Here is a 12,842-nt window from a genome sequence, read left to right as displayed (position 1 = left end):
AAGCACAAGTATTATGTGATATTAATTGATGATTTTTCTCCTAAGTGTTGAATCTTCTTCGCGTAGAAGAAAAATCAGACTTTTGCTAAGTTTTGTGAATTTAAAGCACTTGTTGAGAAAGATAATAATAGGAACGTTAAAGCTCTTAGGAGTGATAACGGTGGAGAGTATGTGTTGAATGAGTTCAAAAAATTCTGTGCATCAGAAGGCATTTGACGGGAGTTGATAGCACCTCATAACCCACAATAGAATGGGGTGGTTGAAAGGAAGAACAAGAGTATTGTGGGAGCGACATGGGTGATGTTGCATGATCAGGGCCTACCATTACACTTGTGGGCTAAAGCATGCAACACAACTATTTATTTGCAGAATAGAAGCCCTCATTGAATTCTCAGGATGAGTACACCAGAAGAGGATTTTTCAGGGAAGAAACCAGATGTGGCACACTTCAAGATTTTTGGTTCATTAGTCTACTGCCATGTAACCAAATATGCACAGAAAAATCTTGATCCAACAACAGAGTTGGGAATATTTGTGGGGTACATTGCTACACCTCACAATTATTGGGTGTACTTTCCAGCAAACAGGATGACAGTGGTTCACAAAGATGTAAAATTCGATGAAGAGAAGGCCATGAGATGTTCCCTTGAGAGGGATATTCAACTACATGTGGTTGAGGAGATTTTAGCTCCAAAGGAGGAACCTCAGGATGATGTGGAGTAGCCACATGCAGAGGAGTAGGGAGTGGAGACACCCACTCATGTAGAGTCTTCCAGAGATGGGAGAAAGTGCACCAAAGAGGGTGACACGCTATTACATGATGCTAGAGAGAATGTGGAAACACCCACATCACAGAGCAGGAATAGGAGGTCACCAGAGAGGTACACTAGCTACATGGCTCTGATGAGCGGATGTGTAGAGACTGATCCATCCTCTTTTAAGGAAGCAGTGCAACAACCAATTTGGGTTGATGCCATGGTTGAGGAGTATGGCTCCATTGTCAAGAACAATGTTTGGGATGTGGTCCCTAGACTAACAGGAAAGTTAGTGGTGAGTTCCACATGGATTTACAAGGTAAAGCAAGCAACATATGGTAGTGTGGAGAAACACAAGGCTAGGTTTGTGGCCAGAGAGTTTTCTATGGTGGAGGGGATTGATTATGATGATAATTTTGCTCATGTAGCAAGGTACTCATCAATCAAATCCATTCTAGCACTGTTAGTGTAGATGAGATGGAATATGCATCATATGGATGTAAAGACATCATTCCTCAATGAAATGATTGAGGAAGAGGTGTATATTGAGCAGCCCAAAGGATCTGAGACCTTCAACAGCATGCAGACTCAAGCGAGCTTTGTATGGACTCGAACAAGCACCCTGTGCTTGGTACACTAGGATCGATAATTGTTTCACTGGGTTGGGCTTCACGAAAAGTGAAGCAGACATGAACCTTTACCATATTGTGGTTGAAGGTAAATTGTTGATTATTATTTTATATGTCGACGATTTGATTCTGATAGGTGATGATATGCTGATCAAGTTTTGCAAAGAGGATCTTGCAAGAGATTTCGAAACAAAGGACTTGGGGCTCATGCACTACTTTATGGGAATGGAAGTATGGCAAGGAGATGAAGATCTATTTGTCTCTCAGGGAAAGTATGCCAATGAAATACTGAAGAAGTTCCACACGTAGAGCAATAAACCCATAGAGACTCCTCTAGCTAGTAACTAGAGGAAGGAGGATTCTACTTCCATTGAAGTAGTGGAGGCTATTATTTACAGACAACTTGTGGGTTCAATCATGTATTTGGTGAACACATGACCAAACATGTGTTATGCAGTTAACCAACTTAGTCAAGCAACGGTTAAGCCAACCAAGCCGTATTGGAAGGCATCCAAACATGTGTTGAGATATCTCAAAGACACTACTCAGTATGGTCTTTGGTACAAACAGGCAGAGGGAGTGAAGCTTCAAGGCTTCACCGATGAAGATTGGGGAGGGAGTCCATCTGATGGGAAGAGCACATCAAGTGGGATCTTCAATATTGGGTCAACAACTACTTCTTGGTCCAACATGAAACAAAGATCAGTTGCACTCAGTTCAGCAGAAGTATTGTACATGGATGCTAGTCAAGCAACTTGTGAGGCTATATAGACAAGGAAGATTCTTGTTGGTTTGTTTGGTCAACAGATGGATCCAACAATGATATACTATGACAATAAGAGTTGTATCAAACTCTCTGAGAATGCATTTTTTGATGATTGATCCAAGCATATTGATATCCGGTATCATCATCTTCGAGATTGTGTGCAGAGGAGAATTATGTTGTTGGAGTACATTCCCACAGAGGAGCAGGATGCAGATATTTTGACAAAGGCTTTGTCAAGATGCAAATTCAAGTTTCATAGAGGTAGGATCATGGTAGAAAATAATCCCTTTCTTGTTGAGAGGGAGTGTTAAAAATAGCAACAAGAAATCCTAATTTAATTTGTCCTTGAATTAAATTAGGAATTAAATTGAAATTATATTCTCATAGCAACTTGTAATAGTTAACTAAGTTAATTTGACTTAGTTGGCTTAGGAAATTCGAGTTGGAAGTCTATCTAGAGTCATGTAGAGTGATCCCTAAATTTTAGGGGCCCAGGTTGAGTTCTTTTGAGTTGTAATTAATTAACTCAGTCTAACTGAGTTATAGTCAGTTAAACTAGTTCTAACTGTTGGAGGAACTAGTAGGAGGTCTAATAGTGGGGACGGGCACCAGTGCAACTTCACTACTCCACTAGTTAATTGAAGATTCACTCATAAATAACTCATGCATGTCAATTCAGAGGAAGACCCAATTGAGATTAGAGTTCGGGGACAATGTACTATCAGTTGTATAATTTTATGAGTTGTACAGATGGTGGATGCAATCAATTGAGGGCCTATGGATGGATTGCGTAGTTATGGAGTGAGGATTTCCCAATTAAATATGGGCTAATTCTCTCAGGAATTGTGCAAGGAAGTAGGGGCTTGGCAGGCAACAAAATTGGCTAAGTGTTGGCTTGAGCTGGCTTGTGAAGCAGAGAGATAGATTGTACTTGTGCATGAATTGTTTGGGTTGAACAAGCATTGTATTTTCTTCTTAGATCTTCTGGTTAATGCAATATAGATAGTCAGGGTTTTTAGCAGTTGCTTTCCCAAGAGAAATATTGTGTTATGTGCGATTGATATTCTTCCTTTTCTACTTATTGTTTTCATCGATCAATTTTGGTTTCTGCTAAAGAGTAGAGTAGATTCTTATATTGTGTTTTAGCATATAACATAAGCTGTTGAATCTACAGTAAAAATCTACATATTCAACATTTATGATCTACCAAGATCACTTCAAAGTGTGAGGTACATAACATAATAGGGTGGGAAGACTTGTTTCAATTATGAAAAAGTATGGTGAGTTAATAATATTTAAAACATCAAAATAAAAACTCATGTGCTCAAGCAACCATCCACGTGGAAAGAAAAAATGAAACTTGGTTCTTTTTGTCCTCCTACCAAACTATTTTGACTACTATACATGAACTTGAAGCAAGATATTTTAGGTAGAAAATAAATCCTATCACCTAATTGTAAACTAAATTTGAAAATTTTTTAAAGACTTGTGAATGAGGTTATTCATACGACTCTATACATAGATATTCACGTGAGTCTACAAATAAGTAATGTGACAATCATGGGGTTTGCACATTTTTTCTTTCAAAATTGGCACAAATATTTGTATACATAGATATTTACGTGAGTCTACAAATAAGTAATGTGACAATCATGGGGCTTGCACATTTTTTCTTTCAAAATTGGCACAAATATTTGTGTGGCAGAAAGGTGAATCCCACTAAGATAAAAAGGTTAAAAATATGGTTTGAATCCTTGAGCAAGCCAATTTGGTGGCCTCCAAAACAAAGCAAATGAGAGAAGAAGTTCTAATAGCGAAGAAATGGTGAATTATGGGTTGTAAAACTATGTGTAGTCACGAATCTACTTGGTTGTTTCTACCGTGAGCAAAAAAAATATTGCTATAGTAGAGGCTACTATACTATAGACATAAATTCATTAGAGTGAGTCCATAAAGAGATAACTTGCAATCAAAAAGAAAAGAGGCAAGCATGTAAGGAAATAGAAATGAGAATAAACAAAATATGCAAAAGGGTGTGAAAGAAAGTATACTCTCTTATTGCCAATGAACAAGTATATGGCTTTCAGAGATACACCTTGGAATATTTGATAGAGTAGATGAACTCTTCTTTTTTCCTTGGAGATACGCCCTAAAATATTGGATAAAGTAGATGGATTCATATTTTCTCCTTGGGAGGATTCTTTTGTGCTCCTTTAGGCTTCTCCTCTCTCTCTAACAAAGAATTGTGTTTGGATTGTTCATGGGAAGAAGCTGAATGGTAGCTAGTGGCTATGTTTGCATATATGATAACTTAAGATTATGGAGCTCAAGAATCATCTAGACATCATAACCTTGCTTTGTCTTCTCTCTTTGAATGCCATTGCACAACCTTCAGTTTATAGGCAACGTTTAAACTCAATTAGAAAGTCTAGTTCCAAATGTGAATGATGCACTTTGGATTGTGGTTCCTCATGTCTTGAAGAGACATAAAATCACCAAAGGACCAACCTTCAATGGTTATGGAGCTCGAGGTAGCTTGCTATGTTTCCCTAAAAGTACCCTTCATAGTAGTTTTTGCAATTTATTGTGTTCACTGTGGTTGAGGCTTCACGTTAAGCGATTTGTTCAATTATTGAAGGAACAACCATGCATATCGTGCAAAACTCAAACTATAAAGTTGCACATATGCATAAAAATCCACTTTATATATTTTTAATATTTTGTTGAAGGTAGTACATAATTGCCATATAATAATACTTTGTTATGTTGTATTGATGACTTTTCTAGTGATCAATTATATAGCTATGCAAATTATTTTAAAATAATAACAAAAAGTTTACTATTCACCCCCACAATATATAGATTCAACAATTTATTACATGAATCATAACATAAAATCATTATTATTAATTGAAAAAGTCTAAATTAATAAACATTATTCTTTAATTAATCTAAATCTATAAAATAAACATGTATTATTTTTGTTTTATAGATGTTCATAAATATGAATTTCTTATTCCCTAATTATTTTTCCATTTTTTATATACATTTTTATAACATTAAATTGATTACAAATAAATGATATAATATGTTAATTGTATACCTATTATTTATATAACCATTATAATAAAAATAAATAAACACATTCCATTGTATATAAAAGAAGTTTATTTGAGCCCCAAGGGTTAGTTCAACTAGTCGAGTCCTGGTTGTTACATGCCTCGCTGATCCGGAGTCCCCATTGTTACGTGCATCGCCGATCCGAAGGTCACAAGGTCAATTCTCCTCAAGGCCCTTGGGGTTAGGCCCTACTAGTATGACCGGCAAATTTTAAAAGATTCTACCCTTCCTCGTAAATGTAATGACCACCCAATATTCGTAAACCACAACATTAAAAATAAAAATAAAAACAAAAACAAAAAATAAAAACCTGCCTTATACTATATGTTGTATGTTATATGAGATTGTAAACTAAAACATACACATCATATACTTAACGCTATACTAATTATTTAGAATGAATTTACACTTAACTTCATAAGCATCCCATACTCATGTTAAGACTTTGTACCTTTACTAATTTTACATGATCAATTCTAACGTAATGCAATGCTTATTTTAATGTATTGCTACACGAGATGACCGGTGAAACTGTTCATTTTATTTGTTTACCAAATAATTTAATAAAGTTTACTTATTTAACCTCAACAATAAACCAAACCATAAAGATCTTTGACGTCCATGTTCGTTGTGATATAATGACAAATTAAACTTGAGACACCCAATAATCCAAGTAAAGTATATCACTACCTTTCATGGCCTTCTCTATGATTACTCGGTGTAATTCACCCTTGGCTCCCTAAGAAGCATTTACATGAGCACGTTATATTTGCTCTTTTTTTTATTTATTAGAGTAAAAAATTTAGTAAGTAAAAAAAAAAAATTTTAACGTTTATGAGGTTAAAGATAGTTTATGGGACAAATTGTTTTTTTATCTGGTTGATGTATTCAGCCTTTTCCTATGAAGTCTCACAATAAACGCTTCGAACTTCTCAATAAACCCCTGGCTAAATAGATTATCCCAAGAACTAGTTGCCATAAAATCTGCATAACTTTCCCTGTTGTCTTTTTAGGCCTCACTTTCTAAAATGAAATGCTTTTCTGTTTCCACTTTTTTGGAAGAACAAAAAACACACACCCTTTTTTCCCACACTTCTTTTGGAGTTGATGATAATTAGTCTTTAACTGAGCAATAAGAATTTTGGCTCTCCAAGAAATTGGCCTCTATGTACGCTTTTTGAACAATAAGAATTTTGGCTCTCCAAGAAATTGGCCTCTATGTACGCTTTTTGTTGATGATTTCCAGTGAGATTAAACACTTCAATATAGTACTTTTTCTTTCTCCCTAGCTCCTTATCCTAAATACCCTTGTGAAACTTATCCACAACAAAAGGTTTTATCACTTTACTATTTATGGGACAAGTGTTGAAGCAAATACCCTATTTACTAAACCATTTATTATTTTGTTGCATCCAAGTCTTCTTCTTTTGCATAATATGTCATTAAAATCAACCTTAGGCCATCTGTCCTCTTCCATTTGCTCAATTTTTTTTAAATACCTTATGGCTTGAGCCATAGCAGTTGCTTCAATAGGAACAACGTTTGTTTCACTTAACAAGATATCATAAATAACTACTTTTTTAATTTTTAATTTGCTTGCAATGAAATGCTTCTAAATTTTCTCAATTTGTTTCCACTACATGTTGGATGTACTGTTGGCCAACAATTCACAGCCATAGAGAATTATGGGAATCACTAGAAGCCCAAAAAGAGTTTGAGTAGTTTTCCAGTCCCATAACTCTGCGTCTCTACACCTATTTTGAAAAGCATAAAATGATTTTCAACCCCCTAAAGTTCTTTTCTTTCTACAACCATCCCAACTTAGATTATTGTTGAAGTCAATTCCGAGGTATTTGTAATCTACAACTTCTTCCAAAATGCTACCTTCAAAGTAGAACTTATGTTGGTTATGTTTTCTTTTTATAGAGAAAACCACTACTTTCATTTTGCTAATATTAACTTGCATCCCCACCCTTCTACAAAAATGCTCAAGGGATAGTAAGTGCTCTTGCAAACCAAGAGTAGATTTAGCAATCAGAATAAGGTCATCTGCATACAAAAGAAGCCTTATAACAAACTTGCCCACTCCCTTACAAGCTTGTCGATATATAAATTAAAAAAAGTAGGAGACAATAGGTAACTTTGTTTAACCTTGATATCGCATCTAAAATTTTCAAAAATGTATGTTGAAGTTCTAATTTTGACTTTCACCTCTTCATACAACTTATATATCACTCCTTTCAAATATTTAAAAACCCAAAAGTATATATCTCTTATAGTAATTAGGAGTATTGAAGAATTACGTGGATTTTTATTTAGATTCACCCTGTTAACTATGGTATTTTCTCTTTGTAAAATGATCGTAGAGGATTGAAGAATTACGTGGATTTTTATTTAGATTCACCATATTAACTATGGTATTTTCCCTTTGTAAAATGATTGTAGTTAAATTGATTCTCATTATTAGATATGTTATGTATGGGTTACCTGGTAATTTTAGATATGTTTCACTACAATGATAGTAAGTTTTATTATTTTTTAATAAGAGAATTTTTTTTGGAACAAATTAATTGGTTGTAGTTTTGGTAATTTAATTCAGTGAGGATATTGAATAAGGTTTAATAATATTTATAGAAATAGTTAATATGAAAATTTGATTTTATGGTTTTTGTTTATAATTTATAATATTTAATTATTAAAATTAATGGATCAAATTTAATTTTTATTTTAGATTTATTAAGTATGTGTTTTAAGGTCGAAAGGTGTATTGTATATTTTACTAAGAGAGAGGGTTATGTGTAAATATTTTTGTTCAATAAAATAATAATAAAAATAAAAAATTAAACTTGGTCCTAAATAAAAATGAAGATAAATATATAGATTAAAAAAAATTACTATCTGTTGCATTTAATAGTTCTTTTATTATATAAGTTGAATTTGAATGGATCATAAATTTACTTTCCACAAGATTTTTTACCACATTAAAGTTCTAAATTAGGTAAAATTTTAAACATCTTTACTCTTTACTAAAACCAATACCATTTGTTAAATCAAAGGAAAAAGGTTAATTCAACACAAAGAATCTAAAATCCTAATCTAAATTTTTTTAATATTTCTTTTAATTATATTTGTAAAATAGATCTTTAAAAGGAAAAACCATATCCTATGGATATATTAAAATTTTAAAAAACATAAATATTCCCATGTTAAAATTGTAATATTTGAAAATATTAATTTGATGTAATTTTATTATAAAATTTGTTATCATGCCATGTAAAAAATATCATTAAATTTAATATTAACATTAATATATTATAATATTAATATTATTAAATTTAATAACTTTGCATTAATACAATATTAAATTTGTTATATTATGATATATATTAATATATCATGATATATATTAACTCTAGATATATACGGGAGTGGAGAACAAAGACATATTGATAGAGGTGGAGAGATAGAGGGAGTAAGTGAAAGGGAGAGGGAGAGGGATAGGAGAGAAAGGGAGAGAGAAGACTTGAGAGAGAGGATGAGAGAGGGACGGAGAGAGAGAAAGGAGGAGAGAGAGAGGGATAGAGAGATGGAGTTGGAAGGGGAGAGAGGGAGGGAATAATAAAGACAGAGAGAAAAGTGGAGAGAGGGAGAGGGATTGACAAGGGAGAGATGGAGAGAGAGTGTGTATGTTTGGGGGAAAATAGAGAGACAAATAAGGAGAGATGAAGAGAAGGGAGAGAGAGAGAGAGAAGGGGTAGAGACAGAGGGAGGTGGGAGAGAAAGGGAGAGAGAGGAAGGAAGAGAGAGAGAACACAATAGAGAGAATGAGAGATGGAGGGAGGAAGAGAGATGGAATTGGAGGGAGAGAGAGAGAGGGAGGTAAGAAGAAAGACATAGAGAGAGAAAGGTGGAGAGAGAGAGAGAGGGAGGAAGTGCTAAGGGAGATGGAGAGAGGGAGAGAGGAGAGCAGGAGAGAAGAGAGATAGAAGGGGGGGTGAGAGAGAGAGAGAGAGAGATGGAGAAAGAGTGTGTATGTTTTAGGGGTGATATAGAGAGACAAAGGAGATACAACAGGAGATAGAGATATAGATGGAAGGGGAAGAGAGGGAAGAGAGGGAAGAAGAAAGAGATAGAGGGAGGGAGGGAGGCAAAGATAAATATATATGGAGAGAGAGAGAGCGTGTGTGTTTGGGGGGGTGAGATAGAGAGATAAAGAAGGAGAAATGGAGAGAGATATAGATATATATGGATGTGGGAGAGAGGGAAGACGATTTCTTGCACTAAATGCATTGATTTTAGTGTATGATTTCTAATCATATTTGATTGCTTGCATTGAAGGAGATAAAATTAAGGAGAGCAGAGAGGAGGAATGAAGAGAGAGAGAAGGAGAGGAGTGAGAGAGGGAGAGAGGGAAACCCAAAGGAGGGGGAATAGAGAGGGAGAAAGAGAAGGAGAGAGGGAAGGAGATAGTGACAAGGTTAGAGGGCAAAGGGAGGGGAGAGAGCGAGAGAGAGAGATGGGGAGGTAGTAGAGCAAGGGAGAGATAGGACTTGAGAGAGAGGAGGAGAGAGGGAAGGACAAAGAGGAGGAGAGAGGGAGGGACAAAGAAATGGATTTGGAAGGGGAGATAGGGAGGGAAGAAGAAATACTTAAAGAGAGAAATATGGAGAGAGAGAGAGGGAGTGACAAGGGAGAGATGGAGAGAGTGTTGTATGTTTGGGGTTGAGATAAAGAGATAAAGAAGGAGAGAAGGCAGGGAGAGAAGAAGAGATAAGGGGAGAGAGAGAGAGAGAGAGAGAGAGAGAGAGAGAGGAAGGAAGAGAGAGGAGAGAAGAAGGGAGAGTGAGAGGTGGAGTTAGAGGGGGAGAGAGAGGGAGGTAAGAAGAAAGACATAGAGAGAGAAAGATGGAGAGATAGGGAGAGAGTGATAAGGGATATGGAGAGAGAGGGAGAGAAGGGGAAGAGAGAGAGAGGGAGAGGAAGAGGGAGAGATATATAGATATGAAGAAAGAGTGTGTATGTTTTGGGGGTGATATAGAGAGAAAAAGGAGAGACATAGGTAGATATATATATATATATATATATATATATATATATATATATATATATATATATGGAAGGTGAAGAGGGTAGAGAGATAAAGAGAGGGAGGGAGAGATATATAGATATGGAGAGAGAGCATGTGTGTTTGGGGGGGTGAGATAGAGAGACAAAGGAGGATAGATGGAGGGAGATATAGATATAGATGGAGGGGGAGAGAGGGAAGATGATTTATTGCACTAGATGCATCGATTTCAATGTAGATGGTGTTTTCTAATCTTATTTGATTGCTTGCACTAGATGCATTGATTTCAATGTAGATGTTGATTTCTAATTATATTTGATTGCTTGCACTAGATGCATTGATTTCAATGTAGATGTTGATTTCTAATTATATTTGATTGCTTGCACTAGATGCATTAATTTCAGTGTAGATGTTTTCTAATTCTATTTGATTTCTTGCACTATATGCATTGATTTCAATGTAGATGTTGATTAAGAATTATATTTGATTGGTTGCACTAGATGCATTGGTTTTAGTGTAGACGTTGTTTTCTAATTTGATTTGATTGCTTGCATTAGATGCGTTGATTTCAATGTAGATGTTGATTTCTGATTTTATGTAACTACATATATGTTAATTTTAGGTATGTTCTATGCTTAGAGCAATTTACTTCAATTTTTCCATATTAACTTCAATATAAATTCCAGATTAGCAATCACATCAGCATGATAGTAAAGTGTAGATAGAACATGAACATAAACATCAGAAAACAAGCCAAGACAAGAGGACACAAGATGTGGCGCCAGCCAGGGACAAACCCTAATGTGGGGAAACCCTTGATCAAATATTCTTATAATATTCAATATTTCAGCAGAGAGGGAGATAGTAAAAATACATAAAAATGATATTTATGACAACAATAGCAAGATAGTCATTCCACTAATGAAGACAGTTCTGAGATCCGATCTTGAATTTCCATGATAGTATTCAACCAATGATAATACTGTAGCATGTCCCTTGACAGTGAAGAGCTGCTGATATGATGAGGGCACCTGTGGATGTACTAATCTTCCTTCATAATATCCCAGCCGTCCAATAGAGCAGCTCTAAGAAACCCTTGCTATGATGCTAAGGCCTATGGCCTAGCACATAGCAACACATAAGTAACTGTATTTATAATCATCAATGCTTCAAAATGTTAGCATCAAATCATTTGAAGCCAACCCTACAAGCTCTGAAATAAGACTGAGTGTAGACTCCTCCACCACACAAGTTTACCTTATGACTGATCCTTCCACTTGCAAGCATTCTCATACCTGGAACAACCTTTATCATGGTTCCAACATCTATCGCAATGAGTTGTCACCTACAGCTTTGCTGAAGCTTCCTTTGGATGTGACTTAGCAACCCTTCTAGATGTGGATGATAGATAGTTCATAGGTCTTCCATAATCTTGTGGTCAGACCTCCTCATTGATGCTAAGGTTTCTCTTTTAAGCGAGTAATGTTTTCACCTAGGCCTGCGTTAAGGGCACTTTCAAGATAACATATAGGAGCCTCTTCTTAGGTCTCCTTGATAGTGGCTAGATGCTCCCTTTTACTGCGGATTAAGGCCTCCCCTTTATGGCATATACATGCCTCCTTTTGCAACATATAAAACACTCATTAACAATGTCCTAGGGCACCCTTAAGTGCTATGGTTAGAAGCCTCCTCTAGCTGCTATAAGTCTCCTTAGATAGCATGTAAGGGTCACCCTTAAGGACTGTGACTATGGCAGCATAGAGGCCTCTTGAGACTGCGGATTTAGAGCCTCATACACCAGCAGATCTGGGGTCTCCTTAAGTTCATATTAGATCATACATTGACTGCATATAGGAGCCCTTTCTTGACGATGTTTAAGGCTTGTCTTCCATAGCAAATTAGGTCTCCTTTATACAGTCATTCAACTGTGTTTATAGGGCTGCATTAGTCCTCCTATTTTCTGCGGCTAGGGCATAACAAGACCCTCCTTCCTCTGCATCTAGATGACTTCTCCTAGGACAACGTTTAGGGAATTTAAGGACAACGTATAAGGATATCTTATAGACCTGCGTTTAGCCTCTCCTTGTTGTGTTTCCATGACTGCATTTGACTGTAAATTAGGGCAGCGTAGGTACTCCTAGAAGACCCTTTCTCCTCCATGTCGAGGGCTTCTCCCTGACTGTAATTAGGGCTCTCCATGGTAGCGTATAAGAAGTTGTGTACTCCATGACAGTGTTATGGTCTAGGGAAGCGTATAGATCTTCTTCCAAAGACAACATATTCTCTTAGAGACTTCTCCTTCCACCAAAACCCAAACAAGTGGAGAGGAGGAGATCACAAGAGGTGTGTCTAAAATGACTTGCAAGCCACCTCTATTTATAGTGCAACGTTGAGGATAGATGGGGGTAATTTGGTTGCTGGCCGACCTTGAGGAATTGTGACATAACACAAATAAATTCATTTCTCATTGAATACATATCGGAATCAGATGATCTTTAGATCAATCC

Source organism: Pinus tabuliformis, chromosome 2_1, assembly GCF_031772625.1.
Source record: "Pinus tabuliformis cultivar Carrire ecotype Pingquan chromosome 2_1, CPIR1, whole genome shotgun sequence".
Lineage (NCBI taxonomy): Eukaryota > Viridiplantae > Streptophyta > Pinopsida > Pinales > Pinaceae > Pinus > Pinus tabuliformis.
Note: the sequence above shows the minus strand (reverse complement) of the source record.